General features: G+C 34.1%; 1 long non-coding RNA gene across 2 annotated transcripts; it reads right to left on the minus strand.

Moving 5' to 3' along the window:
* Nucleotides 1-2644: 2644 nt before the first annotated feature.
* On the minus strand, nt 2645-9040 carry LOC147556832 (uncharacterized). Of its 2 annotated transcripts, XR_015233614.1 has the most exons (6): nt 8738-8993; nt 7169-7291; nt 4140-5599; nt 3705-4005; nt 3573-3626; nt 2645-3106 (listed from the first exon to the last, which is right to left on the minus strand). It is a non-coding gene; the product is annotated as an uncharacterized LOC147556832 (long non-coding RNA). The 2 variants fall into 2 exon arrangements; XR_015233613.1 differs by having other exon boundaries at nt 2645-3626; nt 3705-5599; nt 8738-9040.
* Between the last annotated feature and the right edge of the window lie 535 nt (nt 9041-9575).

The raw sequence follows: 9575 nt of genomic DNA on the forward strand, positions 1-9575 counted from the left end.
TAGAATTACAGCAACAGGATCTATTTCAGTACTTTGTATTTGTTAACCATTTATTCCCACTAGCAAAATACCAATCAATATGCAGCTCCTAAATGGACTACAATGACTATATTCTACACTATTATTTTTACCATGCGTAATTTTATTAGTTTTTCAGATCAAACAAACAATTTCCAAGGGAAAAAGGTTAAGAAAGTCCCATAAACTAAGCTACAAATTTTAATCATGTCAAATAATTTAAATAATACATTGAGCACCGACCATCTAACCACATTACTTATTGATTAGAAATCAATAATCACCTGCAAATACCATTTTAGTTGAAGCATATGTAAACAACTAATTGGTTATCTAGAGGAATCAATCAAACACGAGTTAAAATGGCATGCTTCCTTGCGTAAATTATAGTTCTATAAAGCTTGGCATGCTTCCACATATCTTAATAAATTTGGTAGCTTAGCTACCTGGAGATCTAACAGCAAAGATTTTCCCATGTATCCTCATCAGTTGCAAAATAATTTGGCCTCTCAACTTCCACCAGAACGACGATACAGCAGGAACCAAAATTAGTTAACCATGTTTCGAATAAAAATCTAAACTTATCAAAAGATACTTTTCAACTCCTGAACATTTTATACACTTGAGGTTTTATATCATGTTCGAAATCTATTCAACTTTTCAAGCAGAGTTAGGTACAAAGTGCATTGTCATTATCAGTTAACATGTCGAAAAAACATACAACTCATACTAGTTAATAATTTAATATGTCCACAGATACGATATCGTTTTCTTTCCATCATGAATGCTAATTTACATCTCATATTTCATTATACCATATGAGTAATAAAGTTATCCTTCTAATTCCACACATATATATCAAATTTGGCGTTGATTAAGAATGACCTAACACTAGGAGTTCATGCCCTTTTAAGAAGTTACAATCCCATTAGTCGTGTTGAAAATCATTGCACCACCATGTATGCATAGGAAGAAACAACAATAGAAGGAATAGGATAACTTGTGTATCAAACAGATGATACACGCCTGAATGTCACTAATTATTACTATAGAAGGAAAAAGCAAGACGAGCCAGGTGACCTCGAGCTGACTTGTGAGGATATCCGGAAGAAGCCAACCCCTCCCAGGGTCAGCTTCACAGTTTGGGCAGCATGCTCTCAAAAGCTCCCCACAATGGATCAACTTAAGCGAAGGGGGTTTCTTGTCGTTCGAAGATATATCATGTGGAAAGAGGCTGAAGAGACTACAAACCACATATTCATCCATTGCTAAGTAGCTGCGTGCCTATGGAATTATTTCACCAACACCTAAATCTAAGAGGGTGCAACCCGAGGGGCGAGGGCAATTAACCACCTATTGGAACAGTGGTAAGGGCCCAAGAAGTTGAAGGGCCGAAAGGAAATTGGGAACATGCTCGCTAAAGCTTTTATATGGGGCATCTGGAAAGAGAGGAATATAAATTCTTCGAAGAAAACAGTTGTTCTAACATAGTAGAAGAAGATTAAAAGGTATTCTATTCCATTGGTCTAGAAACCTCAATATGGCAAAAACGATTCATACAACGTCTAGGTTCACGACTTGGACGCTTGGATGTCATAACATGTAACCTTGCCTCTAAAAGCTTGCTGGTAAACAACTAAACATCTCTTAGCAATATATTAATTCACAGTTAAGAAAAAAGACAGATGACACACGCTTTAGTGAAAAAGACTCCATTTCAAAAGCTTGATGTCCATCAAGATATACACTAACCTGACGCCGAAGAGGACACAACTTCCAAGAGTTCACTGGCATGGCATTTTAAATAAGACCATTTCGCATACATCATTACACTACTCTACTACTTGAAAATATAACATAAAGTATAAATAATACACTAGAATGGCAATGAGAGAGACTTACCTACATTCAAACATATTTTTCGCAGTTGTAAGCTAGCTGCCTGCAGGTTGGACTAGAAAGGCTTTTGGATGGATCTTCTTCACTTGCTAAGATATGTGCTTCCAAATGCAACTAAAGTACACCAAACAAAAGTAAATTAGTATATACACCTAGCAGTAGCTGGCGCTCTACTGTCCTTAATTCAGCACAGGTATATCAATCTCCTAGTAAATTAGTATATACTCCTCGTAGCACCACGGCCTTAATGCAACATGCAAGGATGTCAGATCCACGTAAAAGCTAGAAATTATTGATAGTCACCTTACTGTAACAACAAAGTTGCTATTAATTCCTTCATCGTACATAAATTCTAAGCGAATAATAGTAAAATCATTAGTGTTAGTACAAAAAGATAGGTCAGTAGTAACTCTTAACTTTACAGTAAATGAAATTTTTCCAACTCAAATTAGGTTCGATATAAAGATTCCAATACTGGTAATTTAATGCACATTATCCAAATAAATTATGTATAGACCACAGACCAATTAGTGAGTTTTAATATATGGAAAAATAATACTTGTTTTCACATCAACATATATACAATAATTCTCCAATAACCTATCTATTTAAGTTGGCAACCACTTTACATCACAACAAAGATGAAATTTGATTTTGTATCCGCATCAAATACAAAGTAAATCTAGTTAAGAACATAATAAACTTGTATCCTTTTACTTTAAATATCTTTTATTTTTGAAAAAATGAATCCTTATATTGATAGGGAAACTTTTCAGAAAAACAAAACTACTAGCAAGATATGTCTTTATGTGACGACATTACACCCTCCCAGTTAAACACAAAATGATGATGTCTTTATGTTACTTAAAATGTCTCTTCATTATTACCTGCATTTGTAGTTGTAACAAATGAGCATTTTGATTATCATCATTACCGTCTGTAGACGTTCCTAATGGCTGAATGTTTCTATTTCACTGTCTTTTATTCCATTCATATTTTACACCATACAAAAGTACCATGAGTCTATACATTGCATATGATGAAGTTGTTGTCAACATAGCTAAAAGTTATATCTCTTTTATCCTTCCAAACCACATATCCCGAATCAGATCGTATTCTCCTTCCATGACCCAACACTCAATATCAGCTCATGTATTATATTGTGTTAACTTATTCTGCATGCTACATCCTGCAAGTAAAGTACCAAGGCGTCTTTTGGTAATGACTAGTACAGTTGGAGAAAACAAGCTCCAAATGTTGGATATATGAGGTTTAGGATCAGACAGAATTAAGATCAACATGGACATATTAAAAAAAAGATAAACTAATTGATATTCTTTGATGTGTGCATGGAAAACCTAACTTCAGTGTTTAGTGTCCAGATCCAATTCAGTATCATAGCTTAATTATTTGCCATCAATCTCAATTATTGAGACCCTTCAAGATTGACTCCAACCAAACAAAGGTAAAGATGCATCTATTAAGACTAGATTGAGTATATTATACTACTATTTTGCAAGTATGTGTCACCCTACTGTTAAATCTTCTTTGGTTTCTTTCGTTACACTACTCTACTACTTTAGACCTTAAGGTCCATAACATAGTATTTTAGCAATACATCATAATAGCAGCAATGGAGAAAACTAGACGCTTACTTCCACATACCTTTGTCGAGGTTGTAAGCAAGCTACCTGTAGATTGAAGTAAAACTACAGCAACAACAAATGTGATTTAGTATATACTCCGAGAAACTTCATTTGATTTAACAAAATATGTAGTTTTCATACCTGATCAAATCACATTGTAGATTCCCAAGCCTGCTAAACGGTAGGTCTCAGCTGTTTCCATTACTCAACATCAGGACCTCATATGTTGAGCAAAATGTGTTGTCATGGCATAATTTTATTACTGGTTACTATTGCTATCTGCTCACAATAGTGTAAAAACCCTGCTGAGTTAGTGCATCTATCTGATGTGGTGGAAAAATCCGTCTAAGTTTATCACTCAACCAGCTTCATTTCAGTACTTAGGCTTTGTCAACAATTGATCTCGACTACTGCCAAACGGCTGGATTGAATATATTATACACTACCATTTTAAAATGCGTAATTTAATTAGTTAGGCAAAGACATTTTCCTTGGAGGAAAAATTAAGCAAGTCTAATAAATTGATCTATAAATTTTAATCATGTCAAATACTTTAATCGTACACTGATTACTAACCTTCTAACGCATTACTAACTGCTTGGGAATCAATAACCATGTATAATAACCAGCCACCATGTTGTAAAACACAAACACAACACATTAGTTACATACATGAATCCATCAAACATTAATTACATTTACAGTGACTACTGACCTTCTAACTACAATGCTTATTGCTTGAATCAACAACCATCACCTAAGACCCTCCAGTTGGAGCATAGGTACAACAACCACTCGTTGGACCATGTTGTAAAACACAAACACATCCCGTTTGTTACATACACAAATCCATCAAACATTAGTTAAATGTACACTGACTACTGACCTTCTAATCAAATTAGTTTGGGAATCAATAGACATCACCTAAGACCCTCCAGACCATATTGTAAAACATAAACACATCATGTTAGTTACATAAACTAATCCATCAAAAACTAGTTAAAAATCATGCCCCCATCAGTTAAATCGTAAGTTTAAAAAAGCTAACATACTTCCATATATCTTGGTAGACAACAGCTTTTTCACAAATCCTAGTTAGTTGCAAAATATATTTGGCCTCTAAAGATCACCAAAAAAAAAAAAAATACAAAAACAACACAAAAAGTAGTTTACTACAAGACTAAGCTTGCTCAAAAGATACTTAAGCAAATCTGCAGTTTAAATGAAATAAATCTGACCATGTGGTAATTTGTGGAGACAACCAGTCTTGGTCTTATGCACTTGAGCATTTCTATCGTGGGCTAAACTATTCAAATCTTCAGGCTGATATTGGTACTGCTCGCACTTGCATAATCATTTTAACCTGTCGAAAAACTACTACAACTCGTAATAGTTAACATACCAAAAGATAATTAATGTATCATTCTATCCAATGAGTGAGTAGTGATCAAAGAAACTCGAATTTACAACTATGATGAATTTTATTTTTTTGTTATTTTTAATTCACTAATATTTTATAATATATGTCAAAAGTATTAGATTGATTACTATCCTTTTCATTCCACATAAATATACCAAAGTTGGCTTTATGGTCTAACACAAGGACGTTAGGCTCTCTTGAGAAGTTAGAAAACCGTTAGTAGTGTTTAGTTCAATTGCGAACTTGTTATTAGTTTCTTTTTCCGTAAATAGAATTTGAGGGTGGGATTGAAAGAAACACCAAATTTCAACAAAGATCCAATTCTATGAGTGGACAAGGCATATTATAAACTGGTAATTTGCATCCAATATATCCTACTGTTGGATTGCCTTTTCTTCAATCGTTACACTACTCTACTACTTAAGAGTTGAGAAAATAGACCATAACATTATGATATTAACAATATCTTAAGATAATAGTCATGGATAATACCACAAACCAACTTTTGAATGTCATGTCGAAGTTGTAAGCTAGATGTCTGCCGGTTGGACCAGATGTTAGAACAGCTTTTGCATAGATCTTCTTCACTTTATATAATGTGCGCCTTCAAATGCATCTAAAGTACAACAAGAAAAGAACATATTTTAGTTCATACTCCAAGTATTAGTTGACTCTATTGCCTTAATTCTACACAACTATATTGCTTTCAATAAGCATGGCCCTCGAACGAGGAGGTTAGGCCCTCTTACAAAGTAGAAACCTATAAAGATAAATTTCAGTTATAAACTACTAAATACTAATTATGCTATATGAAATTGTTCATACTCAGATCCAGGCAAATGTCATTGGATAAAATATAAAGATTTCGATTCTTGGTGGTTAAGGCCACTTCACTACACATTATTCTAGGAAGTTATGTTGCTCAAATTAGTTTTTTCAGAGTAATAAATGTAAAAGCGCAACCATATATATTAGTTATATATTTATTCTCCAACCATTATCAATTTAAATTGCTCACAAAATCCTTCCCACATAAGGCACACGCTTTAATTTTTCCAACTAGCTATTTACTTACAATCCATGTAATGAAGTTTCATCGATATAAATTTCTAAGGAAATGCATTCTATTTCCAATCAATCCACATTAGCAAAAAATTCACGGATAAAGTAGACGTCTTTAGAACATTGAAAATAACCCAAATATAGCAAAAAGTTTAGCACCTAACATAAGATAGAATGCAGCTTAATAAATGGTAAAGTTTGATGATCCACGACAATACTCTGTGTATATGGGTCTGTTGCCAGCATATCAGTTCAAGCGACCTAAGAATGATATAGTTGTAGAGTTACAATTGTACCGTTTTCATTTATAATTATTTCTTGAGTCAGCTCAGTAAGTGACTTGTAGCATGACACAAAACCAAATTATCAAATTTGAAGTTTCGGCCACTAAATTCATGAGCTGAATACAAACAACTTGATTTGGCAAGGTAACAGTACCTCTGTACTCCAAACATATAACATACATAATATATGGCAGCCCAAAACCTATTGGTGCTTAAGTTCGTGAGCAAGAAGATCTCTTAGTGAGGTAATCCATAAAATTTGGAAAAGCAAAAAAAACCTCTTCTATATCAAATAACCGGGGCATCATCATAGGTATTTTAAATGTCAAGTGGTATACGGCTGCAAGGAATAAGTCAAATTAAAGTAGCACCTCTTTCCTTTAACTTAGTTTTAACTAATTCCGTTTCCTATTAAAACTAATAGCAGGATAACAAAAATCGAAAAAGTAGTAGCAGTGGAAGTGTCCCTGACCTGATAAGAAAGATTAAAAGTTTTAACCCTCAAACCGTGATAAGCGGATCATCCGTGAAATTTGAATCTAAAAATTGACCAAGAACAAATTTTTGATCCTCATCTACAGCAGTTCAGTTAACATTTATCTAACACAATTCGACTATTTAACAAACTTGTTCATTTTTATGCTATGTAATCACACATTAATAATTTCAATAGATCCTTCCATCACATTCAAGCATCTTTAAAAATGAACAATCAACTAGCCAAACCAGGCAAAAAAGAACATGAAATCTGTCTTCAAAATACAAAATGTTTTCTGTAAGAGTAAAAAACATGTGGTTAAACTCAATACTGTCTATCAACTTGTTATGAGATGTGTTACCTTACTTCCCTAGTTACCAGAAATGGGAAATGAAGAAAAAGGAGTGCGAAACAGTTCTTTATCATTATATCAAGCGCTAACCTACACACGGTGACAAGCTCCAAAATAAACCAGTGCCTCTAGCTGTATGAAAACAAACCAATATATTAGAATACCAAGTGCTTATCTTTGTGAACATGTACATAAATCACTTGCAATCAGTTAAAGGAAATGTATGTTAAGAAACTATACGTATTAGAATTATAAATTAATCCCCGTGCCTACTCTAGAATTAACCAACAGAAACCGCACAGCGCTACTCTAGAATTAGTCAGAAACTATAATATTATAATTACAATCCCATGCCCGTGATGCAGTACAAAAGGCAATGAAGAATATACGTATTACATCAAGATGTTGTTCCCCACTTATGTCCACGACGTCAAGGTTGAGCATGTTTCATGCAAGGGTGGAAGAGCATCATCAAACTGGATTTAAAGCACAAAAAAAATATCTAATGATACAGTACATAAATATATATATATATATACATAATTTCATAACCTAGAAATGAAGTTGTTTTTTTAATTGAAACGTAGTAGCTATACAAATGACTAGCTGAAACAGAGAACCCCCAACAAGGCACCTACGGATGACTCAAAGGGAAACACGGAAACTAAGAAGTGTGAATAATAGCCCACCCAACAGAAAGAGGTCGAAAACTTTTTCCTTCTACTCCGGAAGAAGATAAGGCGTTGAGAACTTCAGCATCCATGTAATGCCTTGTTAAAACATTTGATACCGACCACCATACAGAGAAAAGGATTCTTCGAAAAGAATTATCACATAATACATCTATTAGTCTGGAACAAAAATACAAGTTCTGATAATGTACTTGCTAGAGATATGCTTTGAATTGCATAGGCAACGTGGAATATAAAAAAAAAGAGCATGCAACAGATTGAGAAAAGAACTATAAAATGAAAAAATATTTGATATTTCTAAAGCAAAACACATCAATTACAATAATCTAAAGAGTTTACCCTCTTGGCGTAAACAGCTAGTGAAGATATAATTTTGTGATCTAGACAATGAATAAACAGTTTAAACAAGGCAAAAAACTCCTCTCGACTGGGGATTGCAAAAACAAGGAAGGCTAACTCAATAAAAATAAAAAGTAATTCCCAACCCACAGATCGTGTTAATTGACAAAGTACTAGCGTAAATGAGCAGTAAAATTGACAATGAATAAACAGTTCCATCGACTGGTTACAACTTACAAGTACACGAGGGTGGAACCACGGCTTATCCATTTAACTGCATATACAAAGATATTGACATATTATATCATTTAGTTTGTTAAGGCTGCCCTAATTTTCAGGATGCACAGACATGGTCATGGAGGACATGACATCAATAACATAATGGCATATACAGAACTGAAAAAAGTTGGACAGGAAGAAGGCATATAATGTGATTAACTATCCATTTACAATTTATGTAACAATCATCAAAAACTTCTTGTCTTCCAATTAGCAAAACCAAGATGACAGAATAAATTGATTTGCTTTAAATTCAAATGAACAATACCGAATTCGTTCGCTCCTTTGATTTCATCAACAGTGTAAACTGCCTTTAACGATTCTAATTGAAGTTGACAAGTGACTTCAAGGTCTTGAAGAACAAGAATCCCAGAATCACGAATACAGGAAGAAACCAACTTAGGGGCAATTTAGTTTGAATTAGGGTTTGAAAGTAAGAGAGCTACCGAGAGAGAGGGATCGAAACTAGGGGAGAGATAGAGAGAGGGAGAAGGAGAGAGATTTAAAGTAGGGGAGAGAGAACTGAGAGGAGGAGGAGGAGAGAACTGAAGAGCAATATATACCAAAGTTCAAGAAAAAAAAAGTGACCGTTGGGAAAATGTGGGTTGTGTTGTTGCTTGGTCAAGTCCATTTGACTACAAAATTTGGTCCATATTTTGGGAAATAAAAGGTGGGCAATACGCGGACAACCGTTTTTCTTACACGGACAACTATCTTACGTGGACAACCCAAAAAAAATAAATTTTTTATATGGGCATCAGTTTCTAAGGGGGCAACTCTCTATTATTTTCACTCAAGTCCTCTTAGAATCAAATGTATTATTTGATGACCTCCTTTCTCCATAAACCCTAGTTTAGTCTTCACCTCTTCTACTACTTGTTCTTCATCATCACCCAAATTTCTGGAGAGAGAAATTTCTTGGAGAACCATTGGTGGTTATGGCATCAAACAAAGACAACGGAGTTGCTGTAGAATCTTCCCAAACGTAACATACTTGAACAAATACAAACACCAAAAAAGATAATGACCGAAAAACAAAAGATAATTTCGTGGTATGTATAACAGAACATAAGTTGCCTCGAAAATCAAGGCAATTATGTTTTGTT

This window comes from Eschscholzia californica, unplaced genomic scaffold (genome assembly GCF_041429995.1).
Source record: "Eschscholzia californica isolate CP2 unplaced genomic scaffold, dmEscCali1.0.p SCAF_2, whole genome shotgun sequence".
Classification (NCBI taxonomy): domain Eukaryota; kingdom Viridiplantae; phylum Streptophyta; class Magnoliopsida; order Ranunculales; family Papaveraceae; genus Eschscholzia; species Eschscholzia californica.